Genomic DNA, 17,974 nt, shown 5'->3' with positions numbered 1-17,974 from the left:
GACAGAGATGGATTCTCTGTGGCCCAAGCATGGAATTACTTTTTCCTCCCTCTGGAACTGAGCGAGAAGCATCTGAAGGGCTGCAAACAATCTCTCCCAGCCAGGATCCAAACAACACACGGCCTGAGTGCCAAGAAAAGCTAATAGGCTGGAGGTGGAGAAAAGACAGGACTATTTGGATAAAATGTTTACATTTTAGCTCACCCTAACCTTAACCTACTGTGCAAATTCTCCTAACCTGCTACAAAATGAAAATTCTGACATCAGCTGTACAATGTAGTCAAAACCTGGAGCCAGGGGAAACAGGAGGCAAAGAAGCCAAAAAGCTCTGCAGGTCCTCAAAACGTGTTTAATCAACAGCAGCTGCTGAGGAGGCAATTTGAGGCCGTTAGAGTCCTGCTTTGTTGAAATGTAAATGTATTTGTTATTTTTGTCATTTCTACATAGCTGCACTCTCTGACTCACCAATGCTGTAAGGTCCAGTAAGTTGAAAAGCTCTTGATGTGATGATGGTTATTTGACAGAGTTGGTAATTGGAAATTAGGCAGGTGGTGTAGGCTCAAACTCACAGTGGGAAACAGATGGGAGTGTTTCACTCTCTCAGTAGGACAGAGACACAGAGGTGTGCTTTCCAAAATCAGCTAGAGAGGCTCTGTACTGAGCTAGCTGCTTTAACCCAGATTCACCTTCTGGGTTAAAGCAGGGGCTTTAAGTTCAAATCGTAACCATGATCATCATCATCAACATCACAATGATAGGAAATGCAAAGTTAGTGATGTTACAATTCAAAAAGCCAGTGACACCCTCTGCATGTGGCTGACCCAACTGAAGATGTGAAGATGATTTTCAGGGACAAAGCAGACAAGAAGGCTTTCCTAATACAGATGGAGTCATTTTTTTCTAAAGAAATTTGTTGAATCCCACAGTAGTTTCACCATTAATGGTGCATGGCTGCAGTGTGATGATGCATCGTCAGACAGTGAGAAGACTGTCTCTCACTGAATCTGTCTTAAAAGACTACTTTTTTACCTCTCCCCTCACTCACTCACCCTCCCTCCAAACTCTGTCCATTTATTTTTTCCTACACTCTTCTATTTGAATTCCACTGCAGTCACACAACTACTAGTCTACCTCTCCTGACACAGTTATTTTATGACAATCTGCTTGATACTGTAGAGTCATATCAGACAAAGCAACTAATCAGCATTTTGAGCATAGGCCTGTCTCATCCTGTGATGCTCTCGGACACTTTTATCCCATCATTCACAGCATAGCCCGCCAGCCAGCCAGTGTGTATGCTTGCGTGTGATTGAGATTGTTAATGCTTGCATGGGTGCGTGCATGTGTGTGTGTGTTTCTGTGAAAGAAAGAGATTGGCCCTGACCCTAAAGGCACCCACATACTAGGTTTGCTCCTAGCAGAACTCGGCTAGTTGATGTGAAAGTCTGTGCCTTGCATACTCCCTTTAGAATTTCGCTTGAAAAACGTTTAAAAACTGCAATGTTACTGTTTGTCCCTCTTGGACGCAGTGAACAGTACACTTCCTACAATATAGATTATAACTAAAGAAATCTGCAATTAGTTTAGATTCCGGTCTTACTTGGACAATTTTACATCGACCTACTGTAAGATGTTTGGTGCAGTATTTCTGCATGAAACAAATCTGCATGAAAACGAGTGGTCTCTCGTTGAATGACAACAAACACTTAATTGAAGAATCCCTACTGTTGACTAATCAATGACTAAGGGGCATAGACTTCAGCTACTGAACTTCGGATTGACTCAAGAAAAACATTTGTGTGCACGAACAGCCGAAAAAAAACCTTGCCGAAGACCAAAAGGAACAAAAATGTCACAAAATGTCATAATATACACGCAAATTATTTTTTACCGTTTCAGATGGGATGCATGCAGACATATTAACCCTCACTCCTACTGTTGGCTGACATGACTGGCTGTGTTTGTCTAGTCTGATCACAGCTCATTTGTCTGTGTGCATTTAATCTGCAGCGCTCTAATTTTATGCCTATTAAAACGAGCTGACAAGTGCAGAAATGGGAAAAAGAAACAATCAATGATGTCCGGTTATTCCATTCACTAGTTCAATGTCACGACTTCCGCCGAAGTCGGTTCCTCTTCTTGTTCGGGCGGCGCACGGCCTCGCCGGTCTTCTAGCCATCATCGATCCACTTTTCATTTTCCATTTGTTTTGTCGTCTTCCCACACACCTGGTTTCAATTCCCTCATTACATGTTGTGTATTTAACCCTCTGTTCCCCCCCATGTCCTTGTCTGGAATTGTTTATTGTAGTGCATGTGTACGTTTATCTGGTGTGCGACGGGTTTTGTACCCATTGATTGTTTGTTTCTGGATGCCGGCAGTTTTATGTAACTGCTCTGTTTACCAGTAACCCAGTTTTTTCTCTCCTGCGCCTGACCTCCCCCCGCCAGTACGCACCCCTTACATTCAAGGTACTGGATGTATTCCTCTTACTAAATTGTTGTCACACTGAATGTCATTCTATCTTGTGAAATTATATTGGACCGATGACTATGCTTGGCAAAGCAAACTGACATTTACCCCTGTGGCCTGTTGCAGCTTCTACAATCACTCTGATTATTATTTACCCTGCTGGTCATCTATGAACTTTTAAACATCTTGAAGAGCAATCTGGCCTTCACGGCCATGTACTCTTATAATCTCCACCTGGCACAGCCAGAAGAGGACTGACCACACCTCAGAGCCTGGTTCCTCTCTAGGTTCCTGCCTTTTCCTAGCCACCATGCTTCTACATCCGCATTGCTTGCTGTTAGGCTGGGTTTATGTATAGCACTTTGTGACATCTGCGGATGTAAAAGTGCTTTATAAATACATTTGATTTGATGGTGGATGTCAACAAACAGAGGCTTCCTTTACAGGAGGTCAGTGATTAAGGTGTCATTACTCTTGTGTGTGTAACACTTGCACTCATTTGGCCATAACCGTCTGTATTTGTATCCGTGAAGACATGTGTCAAGTGCACTGTAGAGTGGGATAGTGTTCGTTGTCTCCATATCATGCTGTACTCGTACATACATACAAACTCTGGGATGTTCTGTCACAGAAGGCTCAAACTATCACACCAGCCGACAGAAGAGCCATGTCCACACAAGCCATCCTCACAATGCAAATACACATTGAGTTTAGCATCCTTTATTAAAATGAAAGTGCCAATTAACCATGCATGTGGATAATAAATTACCATGTTATATTAATGCTATAGATTGGCAGATCTATGCTGAGACAGATGTAAATTATCTGCATATGCAGTAAGTGACATAACATCTAAACACACCACCTCAAAGCAGGTTGCGACTGTCACCTGGAGCTGTGCGGCACCACTGACAGACAATGAGAGGGCAGGGACCAGGGAGGAGCGTGGGGGAGAGGCCCAGATCTGCAGCCAGCTCCCCAGACCTCCCACCAGCTGTCAGAACAGAAGCTCCCCATTCCTCCAAATATGACCTTCCCCTCACCTGCTATGAGAGGGAGATGGATGGAGAGAGGGAGGCAAGGGTAGGGTGATAGCAAGGGAGGAAAAACACATATGATTTATTCTGCTCCAATCCTGTCTGACAAGAGTCTCTGAAGGCATTTTTACAAAAAGTTCCCCCTCTGCCGATAAGTGTAACCTGTACAGAAATCAAATATTAAACAGTTCATCTTTGGATGTGTGTGGATTCGTGGGCATGGCCTGTACAGTAGCATGCCACTGGAATCCCCAATGCAGATAGAGGATCCCCAATGCCTGGAGGTGCATTGCACGTGCATTTGCAATATGCAATATTTGCAATATGTTTTAATGGGCATTTACCATCACGAATTTGGCATGCTCAATAATCCTGCAGAAATGCAAAATTGACTGGCCTGATGAACTCGGGATGGCCGGGCAGTGATAGTTGTTCCTCTCCATCACTCGTTGTGTTGATTTCATCATGTCCATTTGGTGATGTTTTTTCACTGTTGAATCATATTGCAAGTGCACGTGCATTTGCAATATGGTTCAATGGGCATTTACCATCACGAATTTGTCATGCTCAAAAATCCTGCAGAAATGCAACATTGACTGGCCTGATGAACACAGGATGGCCGGGCATTGATAGTGGGTCTTCTCCATCGCTCGTTGTGTTGATTTCATTATGTCCATTTGTTTATGTTTTCTCACTTTTGCTAAGTCACTGTGCATTTGCCATATGCTTCAATGGGCATTTACCATCACGAATTTGTCATGCTATAAAAATCCTGCAGGAATGCGAAATTGACTGGCCCGATGAACTCGGGATGGCTGGGCAGTGATTCTGGTTCATCTCAATCGCTCGTTAGGGTTGATTTCAGAATGTCACTTTGGTGATGGTACCTCACTGTTTAAACATATTGCAAATGGACAAGAGTCACCGTCCATCAGTCAATTAGATATCATTCTGACACCAAACTGATACAAACTGACACCAAACCCACTTTTTCCAACTTGTTTAGTAGACAATTATCACATACTTCAGAGCTGGCCCAAAATTCACAACGCCTTCGGGTTCAAACCATAAAAAAAACATAAAACACGTAGTTACGTTCTAGCTGCGGGTCCATTTCTTATGTTATGTGTAGGCCTAGCTGAGGCGACCCTGAATCCCAAGTTCCTGCTTGACAGGTCATTTGGTGTCCGAGCAAAACCCTAATTGGTGCTGAAAATCCACTTTTTTCCATGACTTGCTACGGGGTCCTTGAATGAGCTATCGGACAGAAACGTTGGGGTCTGTCTATATGGGCCGAGACGGTCGCAATGCACCTAGTCTTGCGACTCTGGGACATTTCTAAATGTCGTCATTTTCGTGATGCAAAAATTAATTGAAGTCATTGCAAATGTACGAGGCTGTTTCTCGGCCCGAGAACCTTCTAGAGCCACGTAACTCACCACACACTATCGACCTGAGGTCTAGAACAGGATTCTAAAGTTTTGTAACTCTAGGTCTGACGGTTCTTTAAAAGTTCCAACAAGGTTAATTAATGCAGGCAGTGCATGTCTCTAAGCACCCCAATGGGTCCCTCCTTCCAAGCTGTGTGTGTGTGTGTGATTTAGTTTTCGTTTGAAATTTTATGGGAAAAAATGACTGATTTACAGTTCATGGGGGTTGCCTAATCACATATATGAAGTTTTGGAAAGATCTGACTTTTTTAACCCCTCGAAACAGCCCCTGAGACACCAATTATGGCACTTCCGGTTGGCACAGGAACCTATAAGTCAACACACATCCTCATTGGGGTATGCTTTTACAGAATCCTGAGTTTTAAGTCTATACGTTAAGAATTGACTGATTTACACAGGGTTGAATGCACTATGTCTATCAAACTGCAGGCAGGGTTATGGATAAACACTTTTAGGGCGATTTTAACCACTTCCGGTTGGTCCAGGAAGCTTAGAATCAACACAGAATCAATACAGGTAGACCTCATAGTGGCCTGATTGACTGTTACCGAAGACAGGTTCATACGACATTCATAACCCAGGTTGAATTTCGGGGTGCAGGCAATGTATTCCTATGGGGAGAGAAGTCAATGCAAACTCTTTGAAGTAAACACCTTCTTTTAACTATTAAGGGTTAATGCCACACGGTCAAGGTTAGGCTTGCACGGTTCGGGAGGACCTTAGGAACGTACCTGATGTCGAATTGTGCTTCTCACCCTAACGGTTCTCTCACTGTCACCCAAAAGCAAATGACGTTGTGGGGCAGGCTTCATTTTGGGCATACCATTCTCATGGTCGCTACGCTTAGACCGAGCGAGCTACGGTCAAGCGGGATATCTCGTTGAACTCGGCACGGCCTAGGGATTATGGTAATGCCATTGCCTGCTCTCTGTGTCTTTAAGCACCGCACTTTGTCACTCCATCCTTCCTGTATGTGTGTGGGAGGGAGCTTTTCTTTGAGATCTGTTGGGAGAAATGACTGATTTACAGTTCAGGAGGGTTACCTAGTCACACATATGAAGTTTTGGAGAGCTGTGACTTTTCTAACCCTTCAAAACAGACAGTGTGACCCAATTAAAGGCACTTCCGGTTGGCACAGGAAGCTATAGGTAAACACATGTCTTGACTGAGGTAGCCTCTTACAGAATCCTGAGTTTTAAGTCTTTAACCAGTTGAAGCTAGGGGGGCGCTATATTTCATTATTGGATAAAAAAACGTGCCCGTTTTAAGCGCAATATTTTGTCACAAAAAGATGCTCGACTATGCATATAATTGCCAGCTTTGGAAAGAAAACACTCCGGCGTTTTCAAAACTGCAAAGATATTATCTGTGGGTGCCCCAGAACTGATCTTACAGGCGAAACCAAGATGCAACTTCAAACAGGAAATGAGCAGAATTTTTGAGGCTCTGTTTTCCATTGTCTCCTTATATGGCTGTGAATATGCTGTGAACGAGCTTATGCGCTCTGCCGTTCGTCCAAGATGTCTGCAGCATTGTGACATATTTGTAGGCATATCATTGGAAGATTGGCCATAAGAGACTACATTTGCCAGGGACCCGTCCGGTGTCCTTTGTCTACGTTGGTGCGTAATTCTCAGTGGCAATAATTTTACCATGCGATACAGACAGAGAAGTATCGTTCCTGGAAGTGTGCACCATTGAAGAGATATGTGAAAAACACCTTGAGGATTGGTTCTAAACAACGTTTGCCATGTTTCAGTCGATATTATGGAGTTAATTTGGAAAAAAGTTTGGCGTTTGGATAACTGAATTTTCATTTTTTTTTGGTAGCCAAACGTGACGCACCAAACGGACCGATTTCTCCTGCACAAAAAATCTTTCAGGAAAAACTGAACATTGCTATCTAACTGAGAGTCTCCTCATTGAAAACATCCGAAGTTCTTCAAAGGTAAATGATTTATTTGAATGTTTTTGCTGGTTTTTGTGAAAATGTTTCCTGCTGATGCTAACGCTAAATGCTACGCTAGCTATCAGTACTGTTACACAAATGCTAGTTTGCTATGCTTGAGAAGCATATTTTTGAAAATCTGAGATGACAGTGTTGTTAACAAAAGGCTAAGCTTGAGAGCTAGCATATTCATTTAATTTCATGTGTGATTTTCATGAATAGTTAACGTTGCGTTACAAAGAAGAACCCCACACCGGCAGGGGAGGCAGAGCTTGAAGCTATGATTACGCTACCGGATCCGGCATGGCTCCACGCAAGAAGTTAAGTTAAGAATTGACTGATCTACACAGGGTTGAATGCAGTCATTTTCACATTTGCAGGTTATGTACATCAAAATACCTGGATTCAGACCATGCCCTGAGATTGGGTACAACCAATTGAGATTGGGTACAACCTGTTTCCATTGATCATTCTATAGATATTTCTACAACTTGGAGTCCACCTGTGGTAAATTCAATTGATTAGACATGATTTCAAAAGGCACACACCTGTCTAGATAAGGTCCCACAATTGACAGTGCATGTCAGAGCAAAAACTAAGCCATGAAGTCAAAGGAATTTTCCGTAAAGCTCTGAGACAGGATTGTGTCAAGGCACAATTCTGGGGAGGATACCAAAACATGTCTGCAGCATTGAAGGTCCCCAAGAACACATTGGCCTCCATCATTCTTAAATGGAAGAAGTTCGGAACCACCAAGACTCTTTCTAGGGCTGGCCTACAGGCAAAACTGAGCAATCGGGGGAGAAGAGCCTTGGTCAGGAAGGTGACAAAGAACGCAATGGTCACTCTGACAGAGCTCCAGAGTTCCTCTGTGGAGATGGGACAACCTTCCAGAAGGACAACCATCTCTGCAGCACTCCAACAATCAGGCCTTTATAGTAGAGTGGCCAGACTGAAGCCACTCCTCAGTTAAAAGCACATATGACAGCCCTCTTGGAGTTTTCCAAAAGGCACCTACAGGACTTTCAGACCATGAGAAACAAGATTTTCTGGCCTGATGAAACCAAGAACTGATTAACTATTTGGCTTGAATGCCTGGTGTCATGTGGGGAGGAAACCAGGCACCACTCATCACCTGGCCAATACCATCCCTATGGTGAAACATGGTGGTGGCAGCATCATGCTGTGGGGATATTTTTCAGGAGCAGGGACTGGGAGACAGGTCAGGATCAGGGGAAAGATTAATGGAGAAATGTACAGAGAGATCCTTGATGACCCTAAGCACACATCTAAGACAACGCAGGAGTGGCTATGGGACAAGTCTCTGAAGGTCCAGGTGTGCCAAGCTTGCTTCGTACCCAAGAAGACTCGAGGATGTAGTTGCCTGGGGAAAGGGTCTGAATACTTATGCAAATGTAATATTTCAGTTTATTTATTTATTTTAATAGCAAAAAATTATAAAAACCTGTTATTGCTTTGGTTTTATGGGGTATTGTGTGTAGATTGATGAGAAACAAAAACAATTTATTCAATTTTAGACCAAGTCTGTAACTTAACATAATGTGGAAAAAGTGAAGGGGTCTGAATACTTTCCGAAGGCACTGTAAACTGTGTCCAGACAAGAGTTTGTTGATATTGATGCTTTTTAACTCTCAAAGTACAATCAGCACAGCATCTATAGAACATTTATTAGCACAATAATACACTATGGATAAACTATTTACAATATAATGAAGTACTTTAAAGATCGAGAGCTTGGAATATGGTAGAGAAAGAGTGTTTTGTAAAATGAGAAGATTGAGAAAGAAAGTCATCTGACTGCATACAAAAGACAGTGTGAGTGAAGTGAGGCCCTTATTTTGAAGCAGAGAGAAACCCAAGAGGTGTAGCCAGCTAGCACAGGAAGGAGAAAGGAACAGGTGTGGCTGCCTGAATGGCCATGCCCTCATTTGGGATGCAGAAAGCAGTGTGTCCGGCCAGCTTGGCATTACTCATCTCTGGGGAGACCACACAGGTCGCAGTTCCAGGTCTGCAGAGATGAAGGGCGGAAGGACTTCAGAGCTCACTAGCTGGCAGGCTCCATAGCCTGGCACACTGAACTGCCTGTTAAGAAGCACAAATTAAAAGGCAGAGGAAAATAACCGCTGCTCCCATTATGCCATGAGGCCCAGGGTAAAAAAAAGAAGATGTTTTAATGTCAGATACACCAGAAAGGTGGGAAATAGGTTGTTTTACAGCATTATTAGATCTGTCCTCCAGTCCTCTCCACACTGCATAAGTCTTCCTATTCACTTGAAATAGGAGACATAGGGCTGTGAGAAAGAAGTGCAATCCTGGACACATGAAAAGTGGGATATATACAGAAGGTGCAGGGCAACAGAACACAAACAGCAGAGGGCTAAGAATCTTAGAGATGGGGAAAGGACCGATAAAACGGTGCGAAAGTTTGAGGGACTCCACCCGGAGGGGCATATCCTGAGTGGACAGCCATACCCTCTGCCCGAGAATATAATGGGGAGCCGGGGTCCGGTGGGGGTCAGCCTGTCGTCGATATCTGGAAGTGGTCTAGAGAAGAGCGGACCGGACCCCGGCTCCCCGGGTTTTTCCTAGCCAACGTGCTTTAACACCTGCATTGCTTGGCTGTTTGGGGTTTTAGGCTGGGTTTCTGTACAGCACTTTGAGATATCAGCTGATGTACGAAGGGCTATATAAATACATTTGAATTGATTTAGGTATGGCGACAGCAAAGGATGAACATCTGGGCCAAGGGTATGCTGACCTCTTCCTTGTGATCAGGGAAGAGTGGGGGTTGACATCCCAGCGAACAATTGAAAGGTGAGAGACAAGTGGCCGAGCAGGGAAGGGTGTTGCGGGCGTATTCCACCCACACAAGTTGCTGGCTCCAGGTGGTGGGGTTGGCGGAGACGAGACATGGACATCGAGAACATGTTCTTGAGCTGAGTGGGAAAAGGCGAGGATGTCGTCGAGGTAAACAGGGCCTGGAACACAGCAGGAGAGCTGGTCTGTCCGAATGGCATCACCAGGTATTCGTAGTGCCCACTAGCCGTGTTTAAGGTTATCTTCCACTCATCTCCTTCCCGCATCAGATGGTAGGAGTTCTGAAAGTCCAACTTTGAGAAAATAGTAGCCCCGTGGAGCGGCTCAAAGGCGAGGCGATGAGCAGCAGGTAATGGTTTTTAACCATGATGTCATTCAGGACCAGGTAGTCGATACACAGGGTCAGGGATTTGTCTTTTTTTTCCACAAAGAAGAACCCCACACCGGCAGGGGAGGCAGAAGGACAGATAAACCCAGCAAGCCAAGGAGTCCTCGATGTATGCTTCCAGCGCATTGGTCTCCGGACCCGATAGGTCGATCATGCAGTCATGGTCTCCAGCCCATGATCGCACAACCAGTCCAGTCGTTAAGGGGATTGTGTCGCTGGAGCCATGAAAAGCCCAACACCACGTGTATCTCAGGAGACTTGATGAGCATAAACAGCATAGACTCACTGTGGTTCCCTGACACTCACAGGTTGATACGAACTGTATTGTGGGTTCTGCCTATACAGCACCCATCCAGCACTCTGACATCCATGGGAATGGAGACGGGTTGAGTGGTGATACCCAGCTCTGACACCAGGGTAGTGTCCATAAAACCCTCGTAGGCCCCAGAGTCAATGAGTACCCGGAGAGATTTCAACCACTCACCACACAACAGGATGGCATGGAGAGAGGTACGAGTAAGGGGATATGGGAAATTCTCTGTGTGGCCCACTAACGTACTCGTACCTACTGATGAGCCAGGTCTATTGATGGACAGGTAGACACGTAACAACAATACAGACAACTCTTGGTGTTAAGTCTGCGTAAACATTCTGCATGAGACAATCTAGCTCTGCCGAGTTGCATAGGCTCCGGAAGAGGTGTGTCGGCAGACGTCAGAGATTCCCGGGGAAACTCGGGTAACTGCGGATTCTCTCGGCAACGTAGATGCCGGGGACTTCCGGATTCCTCGGAGGCAGGGTGGGATCCTTGAGCGAGTGAGTGGGACCGGAATTAGACCGCTCTTTCTCCTTACGTTCCCGTAGATCAGAATGGTCAAGGTGATGAGTGAGTCCAGATCCGCGGGCAGCTTCCGGGGTGCGAGCTTGTCTTTAACCTCTTCCGATAATCCTCCAGACTGAAGCACACAGCAGATTGTTGTTCCCACACCACTGTAGCCCAGGCGAGAGTGTTATAAGGTATGCTATCTTTGAGCGGTCAGAGGGAAAGGACGATGGCTGCAGCTCGAAGATGAGGGAGCACTTGGAGAGAAACGCCCGACAGGTTCCTGAATCTCCAGTAAAGCGTTCCGGAGGAGGTAAGCAGGCTACTCGGGAAGCCGGGGTGGGCTGGAGAGACACGCTGCTGACAGCGGGGTTACTGAGACAACGGGGTTACTCCCGAGTGACGCAGCGGTCTAAGGCACTGCATCTCAGTGCAAGAGGCATCACTGCAGTTCTTGGTTCGAATCCAGGCTGTATCACATCCGGCCATGATTGGAAGTCCCATAGGGCGGCGCACAATTGGCCCAGCGTCGTCTGGGTTTGACCGGGGTAGGCCGTAATTGTAAATAAGAATTTGTTCTTAACCGACTTGCCTAATTAAATAAAGGTTAGATAAAACATTTTAATAAAAACGGATGGGCTGGGAGGTTACTGTAGTGGCTGGCTGCCTAACAAGGTTTAATAACTCCTTGTGTCTTCCAATGGTGTCTCCTTGGGAGGAGATGGCGTTGCGGAGCTGGTCCGAGTCTGCTGGATCAGTCATGGACAGTTCACACTAACACGACTCAGGATATGACCCAGATGCAGACACAGGAGTCAATACACAGAGTTGTTTAATAAACCACAGGAGGCAGGCAAAGGGCAGGTCGGGGACAGGCAGATGTTCGTAACCAGGTCCGAGTCCGACACGGCGGCAGGTGGGCTCAGGGTCAGGGCAGGCAGAAGTTAATTAACCAGGTCAGTGTCAGATAGATACAGGGCGTCAGGCAGGCTCGTGGTCAGGCAGAATAGTCGGAACCGGGAAGAGTAGAAAACAGGAACTAGGGAAACAGGAGTACAGAAAAAACACGCTGGTAGGCTTGACGAGACAAAGACGAACTGGCAACAGACAAACAGAAAATTGAAGTATAAATGCACAGGGGTAATGAGGAAAATGTGAGAAACCTGGAGGTGGGTGGAGACAAGCACAAGACAGGTGAAACAGATCAGGGTGTGACAAAGATGCTTTGAGATCCTCAGGGATGGATCTCATGGCTAATTCAAAACCTTGCAGAGAGCACTGGTGTGTTTGTTATTGTGTTTTTGGTTTATCAGTGATTTATACAGTACATAGCCTACGACAAGGAAATCAGTCGCTTGATTATTACGATATTAAGAAGAGCCAGAAAGAGCCAGAAAGTGGAGGTTTGATTGTCTCTGTTATTGGGAGGTATGTCAGCTTGATTGACAGATGATTGATGAGATTCATAGACGGTGGCCTCATATTCTTCTCTAAATAAAATCAAAGATAAATCAAGTTCAACCTGTCTGTCCCTCAAAAGAGGTGACCTTTTGATATGCCCATCTTTCACATTTATGGCAGCACTGAGATGCTTTATTGAGCAGCAACCTACAAATAGCCCATGTGGACCGCCGATCCGAACATTTACAAGCTCTCTCCCAGCAAACCCGAGGCTCAACATCTCTATAACTGTACTTATGACAGGACAGTATCCTCTGTGAAAAATACCATGGCTGAATATATGGGCATTATCTCACTCATTATGTTACAATTGAAGGTCTTTCTGGTGGGAGACCTTGTAAATCAATATAAAAGAGAAATAATAACCGAGGCCAAGATTACAAAGGGGCTGCAGCACCTGTTGTTCTTTGCCCGAAAGAAAAGAGGTAACACAAAGATATCCAGGAGCTCAGATAGTCAGTCAGTTAGCCAAGTCTCCACAGGATTGGGAGGGAGATTGAGGAAGTTAAAGGATAAGTGTGATAAAAAGAGGTCTGAGAGGTAGTCAGCCATGCATCCACTGAATCACGTTATCAGGCCTGGGCTCCACTGATTTCCCCTGGGTGCTGGACTGGAACAGTCTGAACCTCTGTATACAGTGTATGCACAGTGACAACAAATGTGCTGAGAACACACCAGGTGATATAAGGGATCCAGTCAAACGGACTGTAGCTGTAAACCAGTGAGCGAGCAAGGCAGTCAGACAGTGGCCATCTGGCCCACACCTCAATCCCCACATTGCTCTACTGAGCTAAGACCTGCTACAGCCACCAGACCCTCCTGCTTTGTACACTTCCAACAAGATGAATACCAGAGAGAGGGTGGGACAAGATAACAGCTGGAATTGTGTGTGTGTGTGTTTGTGTGTGTGCAACAGCGTACATTGCTGAACCCAGGGGACAAGCATTCTCCCCCATTGCTTCACATTGTGATTGTGGTGTGGGACATTGTTTCCAGCAATCACACAACGTGTGGATGTGATGGCCTGTGTGTAGCTGTGTAAATTCTCCTCCCTGATGGCAACCCGTTAGTTCCGGTGTCCCAGTGCCATTTGAAAAGGAATGCAAAGACTCTTCTGTTAGTTTTCCCACTGAAGTTCGGTCAAGGTCAAACTCCAAAGAATTCACGGTATCTCCCCTGGAGACTTATGGTGTTTTATTAGCATTTTTAAAGTTGAGCCTTTCGGGGATAACAAACATTTCGCTATTAAACTGACACCGTTATGCACTTTGACGCACAGCATGCTGCAGTTGCTGAAATCTCTATGACTTTCACACCATCTTCCATCAACTAGCCGAACACCGGAGCTGTCTTTGGTAACAAGTGGAGCGCAGTGCATCTAGAGCAGCAGCTCTCTTTCTCCCTCCTCAACACAGCAGCCGCTGACTGTCAGAGGTTATCTGCATTTATTGATCCACAACATGAGTAGGAGAGGAAGGAATAGAAGGGGAAGAGCATAAGCAGCAGTAAGCAACAAATATCAGCATACTAGGCTCATCCTACTGAGAGTGCTTTATCTAATGCACAGTTATGTTGATTCCCGCCATTCATAAATGGCGGTACAGCGCGTCCCCTCAGCTAATTATCACGTCAAAAACACGTGGGTCTCGAAACACAATTCTCTTCCTCAATGGTGTGGAGCAAGTTTTACTAGATGAAAAGCCAAAATGAGTATGACATCCTGGCATTCAAGGTATACAAAATTGTTGCAATTTCACATACTACAAAACTTTTTTTTTCACATACCCAAAATGCCTACTATTTGGAAAGCAAGTACGATTATTCGGACATGGCCGAATACCCGTGGGGTTTAAAGTTAAGTGAACTTAATATCACATTCAATGTCTACGTCTTGTCCTCTAATTAATCTGGCTTGTCTCTCTGCTTAAACACTGGATCACTTTGCAGGCCCACTGAATTAATTCACCATAGCCCACGCTGAGGGAGGAAGTTTGCGGTCCAGATAGCTTACCAACCGTGAGGACAGCACCAACCATGAGGAGAGGGGGAAAAGAGAGAGAGTTTAGGACAGACACAGAACAAGGGGCAGGCAAGAGAGGGAGGAGAGGGTGAGGTTAGGACAGAGGGAGAGTTGACACAGAGAGAGAGAAGAATGGTATGACGATAAAGAGACGGGGTGGGTAGGATACTTATTGGGAAAAATGTGGGAAGAGTGAAAACATTTGAAAGGGAGAGAAATCGGATGTCATCTGATCCAGGGCCACTGATGCTAACAGACCACATCCCTATGTAGAAACCACAGTGGGTCAAGGCCCTACAGACAGACAGGAAGTCATTCTCCAGCTGTCAGCTCTCTCCACTCCTGCTGACAAGACCATAATAAAACCAGAGTATTTGCAGTGCTGTACATTTCAGAGAGGAGAACACGAGATCATAAGCAGACAGATGCTTTGCCATTGGAGCTGAGTGGACAGTAGACTATACAGTGCAGTGAATGACATCATCATTTGTCTTTACACAACTGTAAAGTCATACCAGATGATGGGAAACACTTACCACAAAGATACAAGTAGCCCTTTGTCTCAATCATTTTTTATTGTTGATGGTTGTTATTCTTCAGAACAAAAACCCACTCCCACCCGCCAAATATATTTTCTTTCCTTTGCCTCCCTCTCTCTCTTTTTACATACACACCCTGCCCCACAAATACATGGTCAGAAACACAGTACTCTTGTTCCAATATTATACAAAAACACTCAAGAAGGAATGAATGGAGGCGGCCCACTCAAGCAATTACTGTCGTTACAAAAGCATGATGAGAGCTTTGAAAAAGTAAAAGTCAATTGCGTTCAGTTCACACTGTGACAGCTATGTGGAAATATACAGTAATGATGCAGATCAGAATTATAATCAAAGGCTCTATTCAATCTGCACTGTGAAATTCAACATTACAGCGTGATTTAAATTTAAAGGTAACGTTCCTGCTTTAGCAGAGACTGCATTCATGGTAAACGTTGGTAAATGTCGGCACAATCGGAAATTACCTTTACATTTCTATGGCGGAATCTGTAATGCTTCAGCTTTACAGATTGAATAGAGCACCAAGTAACACAAATGAGAATGTCTTTGAAGTGGAAGAAAAAGGCAAACTGATTTGAACATTTGGACATGCGTTAATGGTCAGAGGCATGTTTTTTCAGAAGAAGGGGCTTTGAAATGTCCACGATCGTTGGCAAAATGTGGCAAATAATCTGACTGCATTAAACTCATAGACCCCGTTTATACCTGGTGTTAAAATAGGTCCTTTGTCCTGATCTTGTCTACATTCTGATTGTACCCACACTTCCATAAATGTGTCTACACGTGGTATTAAATGTTTCAAGTACAGTGAAATGCATTTCTTGCAAGCTCTAACCCCAACAATGCAGAAATCAAATAAAATGTGCCTTATCTGTCCACTGTGTCTGCACTGTGAACAGATTTACGGGTCCCTTCCTTTATGCTAATTATTTCACAGCTATTCTTTCAAAATATAAATTATTTATTGGGCACGTAAGACATTTATGTAATCAGTCAATAGTGCCATCTGTCAAAGATTTGTAGACTTGTTTACGTTTTTTACTTTTTAATTCCCGTTTTATAGATATTTTTTTCCCCTCGCTTGACTTTTTTCACCCAGGACACTTTATCTGGACATGGTTCTACACAACTTCCACCAGCCGAAGCTAAGCAGTAACATTAACATGATGCCTTCTAATTGCAGTCGCTGTACTCATAATATACAGGAGAATGGTGAGGATAGCCGTGCTGCAAGCCCAGCTTCAGACGCAATCGTTAAGCAAGGGTAATTTAAGTGTAGGAAAGTATGAAACAGCTTCTGTGCCACCAATAAATACAGATTGTAGCATAAATCCCCGCACACAATCCCCGCAGCTCGACAATTTTCTCATGGCTTCTGGAAGGAAATGCTGTAGGAATGCTCAACCGGTGTCGCTCATTCAGCCGACAGAAACTTTCAACCGGTTCTCTCCATTAATCAACGAGTCAGAGGCAAGAGTCAGAGTCTTCTTTTGTCTCTCCTCCACCGGTTACAGGGTCTGAGACGCCGAAGACTCCCACCATTACCTCTAACAAATTGAACACCCAAGTTATTGGCGACTCCATGACCTGCAGTATTAGACTTAAAAAAGAATCATCCAGAAATCAAACACCGTTTACCAGGGGACAGGGCTACCGACGTTAAGGCTAATCTGAAGATGGTGCTGACTAAGGCTAAAACTGGTGAGTATAGGGATATTGTTATCCACGTCGGCACCAATGATGTTAGGATGAAACAGTCACAGGTCACCAAGCACAACATAGCTTCAAGCGTGTAAATCAGCTAGAAAGATGTGACGGCATCGAGTAATTGTCTCTGGCCCCCTCCCAGTTAGGGGGAGTGATGAGCTCTACAGCAGGGTCTCACAACTCAATCGCTGGTTGAAAACTGTTTGTCCCTCCCAAAAGATAGAATTTGTAGATAATTGGCCCTCTTTCTGGGACTCACAAACAGGACCCACAAACAGGACCAAGCCTGACCTGCTGAGAAGTGACTGACTCCATCCTAGCTGGACGGGTGCTCTCCTCTTATCTATGAACAGGGCTCTAACTCCACAATGAGATAGGGTGCAGGCCAGGCAGCAGGCTGTTAGCCACCCTGCCAGCTTACTGGAGTCAGCCACTAGCATAGTCAGTGTAGTCAGCTCAGCTATCCCCATTGAGACTGTGTCTGTGCCTCGATCTAGGCTGGGTAAAACTAAACATGGTGGTGTTCGCCTTAGCAATCTCACTGGAATTAAAGACCTCCTCCATTCCTGTCATTTGTAACGGCGTTCATCTGTTGAAGGAAGAGAGTCGAACCGAAATGCAGCGTAGTGGTTACTCATGACTTTAATGAAGGAAAACGTAACGATACATGAAATAACTCTTAAATACAAAAACAACAAACGGAACGTGAAACCTATTACAGCCTATCTGGTGAACACTACACAGAGACAGGAACAATCACCCACGAAATACAAAGTGAAACTCAGGCTACCTAAATACGGTTCCCAATCAGAGACAACGAGAATCACCTGACTCTGATTGAGAATCGCCTCAGGCAGCCAAGCTTATACAACACCCCTAATAGCCGCAATCCCAAATACTACAAACCCCAATACGAAAAACAACATATAAACCCATGTCACACCCTGGCCTACCCAAACATATAACAAAAACACAAAATACAATGACCAAGGCGTGACATCATAATTGAAAGCGATTGTGATATCTCATCTCAAAATAGGGCTACTTAATGTTAGACCCCTCACTTCCAAGGAAGTTAGAGGCAATGAACTAACTACTGATCATAATCTTGATGTGATTGGCCTGACTGAAACATGGCTTGTTCCTGATGAATTTACTGTGTTAAATGAGGCCTCTCCTCCTGGTTACACTAGTGACCATATCATCCGCGCATCCCACAAAGGCGGAGGTGTTGCTAATATTGTCCTTTGAGCTTCAAGTCATGAAATC

The sequence above is a fragment of the Oncorhynchus gorbuscha genome, unplaced genomic scaffold, assembly GCF_021184085.1.
Source record: "Oncorhynchus gorbuscha isolate QuinsamMale2020 ecotype Even-year unplaced genomic scaffold, OgorEven_v1.0 Un_scaffold_609, whole genome shotgun sequence".
Classification (NCBI taxonomy): domain Eukaryota; kingdom Metazoa; phylum Chordata; class Actinopteri; order Salmoniformes; family Salmonidae; genus Oncorhynchus; species Oncorhynchus gorbuscha.
This window is presented reverse-complemented; position numbering follows the sequence as displayed.